Here is an 11,311-nt window from a genome sequence, read left to right on the forward strand (position 1 = left end):
CTGAGGCACGTCAAATGAAAAATGGTATGAGATGTGTGAACCACATGGTCAGAAAGGTTCACAGCTTGTGAATGCAGATTTCATTCATCCAAATGTTAGCAAAGAGCGTAGCACTAACATGAAATTAGCTTTTTACCAAGCTTCTTGATTTCAATGTAAAATTGGCATGTTACTTAACTCTATCCCAGCGTGAGACTCTGGGTTTTTTGTTGAAGGATTTTGTGTTGAATGCTCCTGTCAGAATGAGCTACATAGAAGTTAGCATCTGTGTAATAAATGCCAGTGATGGCTTTTAGGTGAACTCTTCTAAGTTCTATAAAAAGCCTCCGCACAGCCGGAAAAAACAATCATCAATGTCAAAGTTTATATTGCAAGTATGAGGCTTCTCTGCCAATTCAAAAGCCAATAAAGTGATATGTGTAAAGGACATAAAGTAAGACTCTGTATCACTTTTCAGAGACCTATAACTTAATGTTTGCTCCTCGTTTTTCAAATTGTTCTTGCAGCCCTTCAGTGAGAAGCGCATAAGAAGTGCTTGACAGGTAAATCATTTATATGCATTCAATAGCGATATTATAGCAATAGTGTAGGGCCAACTAAAAGAAATTATGAATAGTTTTATACTTACAAAGAATGTCAAAATTGCTGCCAAATCAAGTCCATTTTATCACATTGGTGGACTAGACTGGCAGTTCTTATATATTTGGCAGTAAACCAGTTAAGTTACACAAAATATTTTAGTTGTCAGAAGAGTGACTCATAGTTACTAAAAATAAATTAATTATATAAAGTGATTTTAAAACCTTTTATCTGTTAGTGTGTATGTATATATATATATATGTGTATGTATATATATATATATATATATATATATATGTGTGTGTGTGTGACCATTTATTGTCCGTCTGGGGTCCATAAATAGCCATTGTCTCAGTGGGAGAAATTCTGATTTGAACAGAATGCTCGTTGAAAAATCATGGCAAGCAATATGAGGCTACAGCGACTGGCCTTTTTTTTTTTTTTTTTTTACAGCTGCCTGGGTTCCAGAAGTATATTCATTTATTTTCTCCACAGGGATTTAAGCAGTTCTTCAGTATGGAGTAATTCAGGAAAGAGTTTTAAACCTTGAAACCAAAACAACCAGCTCTAAATGAATCACAACATTACGTGATTTGATTCTATAAAAGCTTTGGAAAATCAGACAAATACAAAGCTACAAGACTGCATCTTTTTATGAAGCAGCAAGCTATATCCCATAAAGCATTGCAAATTATGTAATCGAATCAGTAATGATGGTACGATATAAAACTATAGACTTTAACTCATAAGCACAAAAGTACAATATGTTAGAAGTTTGTTAAAAATATTGACATGTGTACTTCTCCTAAAGTGTTTACCATCGTTTAACATCCTCAGAGCTCATGGTTGTCTTCCTTGAAAGATTTGCACATTATTGCTAAAAATCCATTTCCCTATGGGGAAAATAAATGGGATTTTTTTCAACCTCTTCAACAAACACCCTCAATATGGTATCAAAAAGCAGCTTTTTTCATTTATGCGTGGGCATTTTCTGTGTGCTTTTTGTTTGCACATTTTGTGTGCATATGACCAGGATTTAATCTGTCATATCCAATTTATTCAGTCTTTTCTATGGTCTCTCTTCTGCTTTATGGTGATAAACAGGTGGTACAAGGGCCATAGTGTTCCCATGGGAATGTAGGTTCAAGTCCAGACTGTCATGTCTTGATTGCACACCCTTTGTTTGCCCCTTCAATGTCCTGTCTACCTTCACAACCATTTAATATAAAAGGCTCAAAAACATATATATACATTCATGCTTATATGTATTATGGTATATAATACCAGCACTGTATAACCCTATATAAATGAGATTTTATATAGGAAGGACAAACATAGCCCTTCCTTTCGGCACAATACATAAATCACCCAAGTAGTGTGAAAATGCACATACGGATTATCTGTCATCATCGAATTTACATATTGACAAAGTGGAGCCGTAGCCATATTCGTTCATAATCTGAACCTAATGATGTTTTGGTTGGGCTGCGTTAGTCCAGGGTTAAAGGGAACCACCCTGACCTCACCTTGGACCCCTCGCTGTCACAGTCGCCCTACGAGTGACTGATGCAGGACTAAAGGACCTACTTGTTTATGTTCAATGGAGAGCTTTCTCTCCCGTCTCCCTGTTTATTTATGAGCCCCTCTCATCCAGCCTGAGCGAGGGGAGATAAATCTGTCACACTCAGATCTACTACCGCTACAACCCACCCGTGCACACCAGCTTACTCTCACCCTCTCCTTTAGTTAGGTTTAGTTAGAGTACATGAAGACGGCGTACCAACATTTGTTTGCCTTGTTTTTATCAGAGGGTTTTGAAATGGGGCGCAACGGGGCTAAAAGCCCCCTTAAGGAATTTGTTTTGCTAAATTAAAGTGCCAAACATTCTATTCTATTCTATTCTATTCTATTATTTAAAATAAGATTTTATAATATTTTTTAAATATTTATTTATTTCTATTATACGTTGGAACCAGGAGGAATTATCTTTATTATTATTATTACTTCTATTATTATTGATATTTTAGTATTATTTAATGTTTTGTTTGAAAAAATAAAACAAATAAAAAACTGCAAATGTTTTATAGTAACAGACTGTAAGTTTTGCTTTGCAATCTTGTTGAAGGTTCCATGACAGACATCCATTGGCTGTCTGCGTACAGCAGACACTATGCTTACAGTCAGCTGAGCATTGCTTTATTTTATTTATTTTTTTTCCCCCCTAAAACATAGTTTATATAGGATACAAGATTTATGTGTTTGAAGTTCAGAGTGATCGGTGGGTCTGGAAACAGTGACTCATCTTCTTGTCATAACTTGTCATGCTGCTCATATTTTTGGATGAAGCTACATTAAAGGCCTTCTGTTTGATCATCTGTCTGTTTAGAAAGCCACCGGAAGTGCTGTCACTCAAAGCATTCACACCATTGAGCACCTGTTACAAATATTTGCAAACATATTTTAATGGAAGTTGGACATTTTTGGAAATCCATTTATATTTTTATGTATTTATTAGCTGCAATGATGATGCAATGTAGCAAGAATTGGGGCTGTTTATGTTTCTAAATTTTAAATATTTATACACATAATACTTTTATTCTGCAAGCATGCACTGATCACATATGACATTATATATATATGCTTTTTTAATGATTCATCAAAGAATCCTGAAACAAAAATGTCAAAGTTTCCATAAAAAATATTAAGCAGCACAGCTGTTTTCAACATTGATAATAATAATGAATGTTTCTTGTGCACCAAATCAGTATAAGAATGATTTCTGAAGGATCGTGTGGTGTGGGCGGGGGGAACTGTCCTGAGGTAAGAGAGGAGAAAATGGGTGAACTGGTATTAGTTGGTAAAAGAGCAGGCATGGGCGGCAGGGAAAGGAAACGCACGAGGCTGATGGGCGTAACAGCACAATTATCCTCTAGATTTTTACACAACCTCACGGTCTCTACATGACACTATCCTGTTTGTTGTTATCAATGGTATAACCATTGGCGTATGAAGGTGTCAGATGAGCAAAGAAGATAAAAACATCAGAAGCAGTTTGAATAAGATGTAAATGAAAATTAAGTCAATAAAACTCTGAATTCTGATACTTCTCAGTGGTTCTGGTACCTTAATGACACTATTAACAGTTCTTTTAGTATAGTTGCAGTTCTCTGTTCATTTTGAGTGGCTCTTGATTGAAAGTAATGGTTTAGTGATTGAGTCAGTTGTTACAAATCACTGAATTTGTTTGGGCTGTTTTTCCCAAAAGCTTTGTGAGACTAAGTCGCCAGTGGTTTCTACTTTCTACATTAGTCTTATGATGCTTTTGGGAAACTCAGCCCAGACTAGACAGATTCAAAATGATAATGTATGAGTTTGAGACTGATATTTGAGTCTTTTTGAACATTTTATTACAAAGAACCAGCTCAGGGTCTTTTTTTTCTCCAAATTGGTCTTCACTTGTCATGCATATTTATTTATTGAGAAATTGCAATACTTAATCCAAATCTATGTGATGTACCACAAAATAAGATATTTTGCAGAATATTGGTAACCAAACCATTTTGGTGACCATTGACTTCCAGTGTATGAAGTTAAAAAAAGTCTATTTTGAGACTTTATATTTTCTTTTATGTTACACAGATGAACAAAAGTCATACCGTTTTAAAACAACATCAGGGGGAGTATGACAATATACATATTTTGGTGAACTATTTGAACATAATCAACCATATCCTTTTTATGAATAGAGATATAAAGGTGTGTTCAATTTGTCCAGTCACACCTGTGAGCTGTAAGTGTAGCTTAGCACAAGGGATGACAGATGGTCAGGTTGTTAGTGAGTGCAGGGTTTGACCCGTCCCAGCATGAGGAGCAGTCGACTGACAGCGGCCAGTGCATCTGCAGGCAGATCCCATACTCCAGTGGACCGTCCCTTCCCCGCATGGCAGCCAGGTCTGGCCTTAAACACTCTGGAGACTCGCACTTACTGTTCGGAACACTACACATCCATGAGAGGTGAAAAATGGCCAGTGTGTGTGTTCACTGAGAGAGAGAGAGAAACAAAGAAAGGTGTCCTGAACAAAAATTCACATTGACTTAACACATACTGACATGCTGACTGAACACAACAGAGAAACAAACACTGAGCAAATGTACATTTTGTATATGTGCAAGATGGGTGTGTGTGTGTGTGTGTGCGTTTGTCTGTGTGTTGGTATTGATTTATTGTCTAAACATAACATAATGTTTATGTTTATAATGTGGCAACTTAAGCAAATCATAACATGCATCTTTTTGTTTGCATTGGAATCAGGAGCAAGAAAAAGACATCTTTAGACAATACAAAAAAGACAATAAGGAAGTCAATAAATATTTAAACCCTGCATTTTAAGTCTTAGCACAGCTTTTTGCACTAAAATGTAGAGATCTAAATTAACGTTTTTGTTAGAAGCCCTTTTCAATAGGATACAAGGAGGTGCACAGTTACTTGACTAGATGCTCTCGGAAGGTTACCAAGTAAGGTTTACCCAATCAATATGCATTCAGTAATATTTATATTAATTAAATATGTTATTAATATTAATTGAAGCTGAAAATAAAATATACATATTAGATGAATAATCAAGCACTGAAATTACTAATTGGAAATAAATTTAAAAAAGATTAAAACTAAAATGATAAACTGAAATAAAAATAAATTAAATCGAAATATTAAAAAATATACATAAAAACACAAATAATAAAATTACTAAATATTAGTCAATGTAAAATGAAAGCGAAAATTATAAAAATAAAAGCAAATTGAAAATGTCAAAAACTATAATATATAAATACAAAAATAGCACTGATATTGTCTGAAATAGATTTTTTGTATGTATATGCATCAGTCAATATTGAATATACATATTCTGTATGTGTGTGTAAATTACCTGTGCTGTCAACATTCACATAGGTTAATCAGTAAATTTAATGTTGTGATGCCAAAGTTTACTTGTAGCAAATGACAGAATTTTGTTTATTTTTGTTTTAATGTTTTATTTATTTAGACAAAATACAGAAGTATAAAATTTTAACAGCCATTTAGGAGCCATTTTTCAGTTATTGGCCATAACATCAAAACAATTACCAGCTTATTGGTATCACCCAATTTTAATGTTGGTGCTTCCCTAGTCTTGATTTTGTGTGCTTTCCTTGTTGACTTGAATTGAAAGCGATGAAAAAGTCAATCTCAGTGTTGTCATTGAGTTCGCTTCCTTACTGCTTTTACTGTATTAAAAATTACTAATAATTTTTTTAATTATTTGATTTTATTTGTATTTATTTAAACAGCCATCCGTGAACAAAAGCCTCAATGTATATTGTAAATCAATTACAGGCAGGTCATAGTTTCTCCACAGACCTCCTGGTATTTTCTTCTGGATATTTTTAGCTGTACCTTTTCCTATAGCTGTGGCAGGTAGCAACTGCAGCATTATTAGCAATGGTTGCATCAGTGGCAGGAGCTTAGAGTTCACTACCAGTTTTGAACAGTATTGTTGATATAGTGATAGCGCTAGTCACTATAGGGATGGTGATAGTTAGCCGAGGTTCTGCCCTGGCTGGCTAGAGGCTGTGTCGAGCAGCAAGGCCCTTGTGCCCGCTCTCCCCGTACACTGTCTCTGCACGTGTGCTTTTATTTAGCAGGAGCTGTCATCTCCCATAAACCCTCAGTGCACTTACATCCATTGCCTCTGCCAACTTCTCTGCATCAGGCACACTTGTTACAGGAGAGAGAGCTGACAGCTCCGGTCCAACCGGCCGCTCACTATCCCTGGAGAGAGAGAGACAGGGAGAGAAAGAGAGATATTTGGTAGCATGTATTAACCCTTAGGCCAGAAATATACCTTACGTAAGTGTGAAAATGCAAACATCTCCCTGTTGTACATGTTTAACGTGCATTTTTGCGTCGTTATGGTGGTAACAAACCTCAGTACTCAAGGGAGTGATAGAGTTACCATCTAGTGTTTGTGCCATTAAACCGGATGTGGTTTATTTGGGTATCTAGCTATAAACATGTCGACTCCAGCTAAGTTGTTCAGCAAGATTCTTTTTTAATATATTGCTGTGCCATGAGAGTAGTTGACCTTAAAGAGAAAATTAACAGAGGACAGGTTTTGTTACTGTACACTATAGTGTCAATTGCATGTTAGGACTGTCACAGTGCAATTTGGCAGACTATTAATTTTCATAAAATAATTGCAATATAATGCAATTATTCATAATAAAAAAGGCCTATAAAAACTTTGCCATGAATAAAGAATACATTTGAATATTTAAAATATTTATAAAATACTTATTTGTTTTATTATAGATAGATGGATAGATAGATTTTATATGTAATATAATATCTATGTTCTCCAAACCACTTGTCCTATTTAGAGTCGGAGGAATGCTGGAGTTTCTATTCTATTCTATTCGATTCTATTCTATTCTATTCTATTCTATTCTATTCTCCAAACTGCGTGTCTTATGTACAGTCGAGGGATGCTGTACATTATATTATATTATATTATATTATATTATATTATATTAACTAATCAATTTCAAAAATCAATTTAAACATTAATATTGTTATTATTATGTAGGGTCAAGGGATGCTGAAGATATTATTATATTATATTATATTATATTATATATTATATTATATTATATTATATTATATTATATTATATTATATTATATTAATCATTTTAATCAATTTAAACAATATTGATAAATCAAAATAAATTATTATATAGATTATATATTAATTATTATTATTATTTGTTTTATTATGTAGGGTCGAGGGATGCTGAGTGAGTCTGGTTTGTTGAGTAAAAGGCATAGCTTACAGTGTTCCTCCACGCAGTCAATAATTGTTTTTTGGTAATAAGGGTTGGAGAGAGTGAGAGAAAGTAATGTGTGATGGTCAAATGGTGCCTGTGGATTGCTGTATAGATAGATGTGGTCTGATACTGGCAGTATTGAATTCATCAGCATCTCATCTCGGGCACATGAAATAGTATCATTTTAGTGCACATGTAATCACGGCCACATTAATGCAGAGGTCACTGTGTCTTTTGTGTAAAAAGCACAGCTAGGGAAAACTTCTCATGTGTCTAAAACAGCTTATTTCGTTCCTTAGCAGCCATGTTTGCAGGAACTATATAAAGAAAGCATGTAGGAGTGAAGCTTTCAGGACTTTAGAAAGCTTTGGAGCAGCTCCCACCAGGGGCCAGCCACCTCCTCTATGTCAGTTAGCCTGCTGATTAATTATCAAACAAACGATACACACAGACAGAAAGCAACAAAAACTTCTCTTCGCATTTTGTCACGTTCCAGTCTCCTTAAGCCCTCGAATGGATAGAAGATGAAAAACGCACAAGGCAAGGCGTGCTGACAACGCGAGGACATCCTTCACATTCGGTCCAGTGTTTCCATGAAGTTACAGCATGAGGTCTTCAGGTTTGAATACAAATCATCATACAGTCTCCGTTGAGTCCTTCTCCGCAGGGGCTTTCCTTTCAAGTGTTCCTTCCAGTCCAGAGAAAACCAGAACAGGTTTTTTGTTTTTTGCTGAGATAACCTGCCCTTCTGGCTCTTGGGTATGCAGAGAGAGTTTCTGCTGCTTTAGTGTGCATGCTGTTTACTTTTAAGTAAAGAGTATTAAGTATGCATTTGCAGACTCCGGTGAATACATTATCAAGTAAATTTTGCTCTGCGCCCATGCTTGTTTGAGTGTGACATTTGCAAGCGTCAACATGGTTTAAATTCAAACTAAAACAATGTCACTGCATGCGAAGTAAAGTTAACAAGGACACTTTGTTTTGTTTCAGAGCAACTTGCTGACCACCTTTACAGGACTGAAGAATCAGGATAATACAATCCACGGACAGATAATTACAGCACAACCCTGATCGCAATGCTAAACAGAAGACCTTTATTCACTACGGTTCCAAGCTGAAAATCCATAAATCACAACCGCTGTCGCACAATCACTACACTCTACAGTATATCGGCTTTAAAATCCCTGGATTTGACATGACCTTACTTCACTTGTTTTTATAAGAAAAAGATGGCAATGTTGTACAACCTCAACATGTGACTTAAGAGTTTTTATATATTAGTTTATTTACATTTTTTAAATAAAACCAAACATTTTAAATAAATAATATATTCTATAGTGGTTAGTAAATTTTTTAACAGGCACTAATGCTCACCAAGGCTACATTTATTTTATCAAAAATACAGAAAAATGTCATTCATATCAACTTTTTTTTTTTTCTTCAGAACAACATGTTTTGTGTGGTATTTTTCTATAGCATTTGAAGAATTATAAATAGCTATAAATAACTCTAATTGTTGCTTGTTATTATAATTGTATAATATTAGGATATTATTATAATAAAAATATATGACAATAAAATATTAGATTAAAAAGTTTTCTATTTTAATATATTTTAACATAATTTATTCCTGTGATGGCAAAACTGAATTTTCAGCATCATTACTCCAGTCTTCAGTGTCACATGACCCTTCAGAAATCATTCTGATATTCTGATTTGGTGCTCAGAAAACATTTTTTACTGTTATCAATGTTGAAAACAGTTGTGCTGCTTGATATCTATATGAAAGCTGTAATACTTTTTGTTTCCAATATTCTCTGATGAATAGAAAGTAAAAAAAAAACAGTAACTTTACTGTCACTTTTGATCAGTTTAATGCATCCTTGCTGAATAAAAGTGTTAATTTATTTGTACATTTTTAAGTTATATTTAAAAAAAATGTACTGACCCCAGTCTTTTGAATGGTATAAAATTATTTATAACTTTATATATTACATATATATTTTTAAATGTTCAAATTAAATAACACAATTTAAATAATTTACTTATATATTTAACTTTATTTGATTGTGAAAATTATACATGACTTTGGACCATTTGTATATCTGTTTTTATGGCCTTGTTTTCAAATTCAGTTTATTAATTAAATACAGCATCCACCCTGACTAAGGTCCTTTCACCTGATATATCTGATGTGCTGGTTAGTTATAGTCCAACACATTCTCTAGGGTTTTCTGATTGTGTCCCTCTTGCTGTTTCAGGACAAATACTTATTTGAATGCAACCTTCAGCGTTAACCTAATTTGAATTGAAAGCTTGAGTTGAATTGATTTGAATCAAATTACAAGCAAGTGAAAACGCTTTACCTCTGCCTCATCAGGACAGGGCCTTGTCTGTTTCTTTTTGCTCAGTTCTTCGAGCTGTCATCAGCATGTCAGATAGAGATGTCTCATCCATCACTGAACTCTTCTCTCATTGTTCTGACCCGTGGAATAGATTGTCTTTGAAAATAACATGATTCCATCTGACCTTCCTTATAAACCCACATGTAGACACTTGTAGTGTACATCAGGTCGTCTGGGACGTTATAGACTGATATTTTATTGAAATGGAAAGCGAGTCATCAAGCAGAACACGTGACTCCTCCCTGTGTGTGTGTTTTGTAGATGTACTCTGGCACTGTTCAGCCCTGGCCTGTAGCCGGCTATGGGACAGGCCCGTCGTGTGGGGAGCAGGAAGCACCCCACCGGCCCTATGCCTCAGTACCAGCAGGAAGGAAGGAGATTCTGCACCTGCTATAGTGCAAATCCCCGCCAATCTCCAAAGCCAGAGTCCTCCTTTTGTCCTTGGCCAACAGTGGCTTCGTCCCTTACTGTTGGGACGGGCAAGTGCTACCGGGCCAATCGCAGTGGTTGTACTTCATTGATGTCTGTCATCGATGAGCGCCCTTTTTTTCTCCTCTCAGGCATTGATTGGAAAAAAACAACAAAGTGGAGCCCAAGATGTGATCAATGGCAGCCAGGACCCTCCTGCAATCCCACTACAGGGTGGGGGGAGAGAATTCCATGGCGCCGGTTCTCTCTCACACCTGTATTTGGATGGTGTCGTTTTCCAAGTCTGTTCATCTTTGCACGGTTTGTTTTGTTTAGTTTAGTTTGATAGTGTGCTTTGGTTTCTGCCTTTTGTTTTTCTCCATTTATCTTAATTGGGCAGAGGGTAAATGATAACTGTACAGTAATGCACATTTCCAGCATCACTGTAGGAATTGAGTTAACAGAAGTTTATATTAGAACATGAAACCTACTGTAAAAACTATTCAACGGGAAAAAAAATATATTTTGGACATTATTTTTTTGTGGTATTTTTCTTTAACTTTGTGTATAATTGTACAATATTACAATTTTATTATAATAAATATTATATATAATAATTTACAACTGTCATTCAAAAGTTTGGGCTCAGTATTTTTTTTTTTAAGTTTTAAAGATGTGCTAAGGCTGAACTAAAAACAATACTTTTGTGAAATATTACAATAAAAAAAAATATTTTAAAATATTTTAACATGCAATTGATTTCTGTTATGGCAAAGCTGAATTTTCAGCATCATTACTTCAGTCTTCAGTTTCACACGACCCTTCAGAAATCATTCAAATATGCTGATTTGGTGCCCAAGAAACATTTCCTATATTATTATCAGTGGTGAAAACACAGAGGTCGATACGATAGAATTCCGATATCGATATGAACACTATTTATCTGAAATAGAAATCTTTTGTAACATTATAAATGCATTTATCATCACTTTTGATCAATTTTAAGCATCCTTGCTAAATAAAAATATTAATTTCTATAATTTCTTTCCCAAAAAA

At 34.8% G+C, this 11,311-nt stretch overlaps 1 protein-coding gene across 4 annotated transcripts in view; it reads left to right on the forward strand.

Moving 5' to 3' along the window:
• Positions 1 to 11,311, forward strand: part of LOC107684054 (RNA binding protein fox-1 homolog 3-like) — a 451,861-nt gene that overhangs the window by 2,191 nt on the left and 438,359 nt on the right. The window contains exon 1 of one of the 4 annotated variants that reach the window (XM_016480197.1): positions 10,532 to 10,576. The exons of the other annotated variants lie outside the window; for them this stretch is intronic. The gene's annotated coding sequence lies outside the window, so the exon portion shown is untranslated. Of the gene's footprint in view, positions 1 to 10,531; positions 10,577 to 11,311 lie in introns of those variants that run through there. 4 annotated transcript variants of the gene reach the window in all.

Source organism: Sinocyclocheilus anshuiensis, unplaced genomic scaffold (genome assembly GCF_001515605.1).
Source record: "Sinocyclocheilus anshuiensis isolate Anshui unplaced genomic scaffold, SAMN03320099.WGS_v1.1 scaffold553, whole genome shotgun sequence".
Taxonomy (NCBI): Eukaryota; Metazoa; Chordata; class Actinopteri; order Cypriniformes; family Cyprinidae; genus Sinocyclocheilus; species Sinocyclocheilus anshuiensis.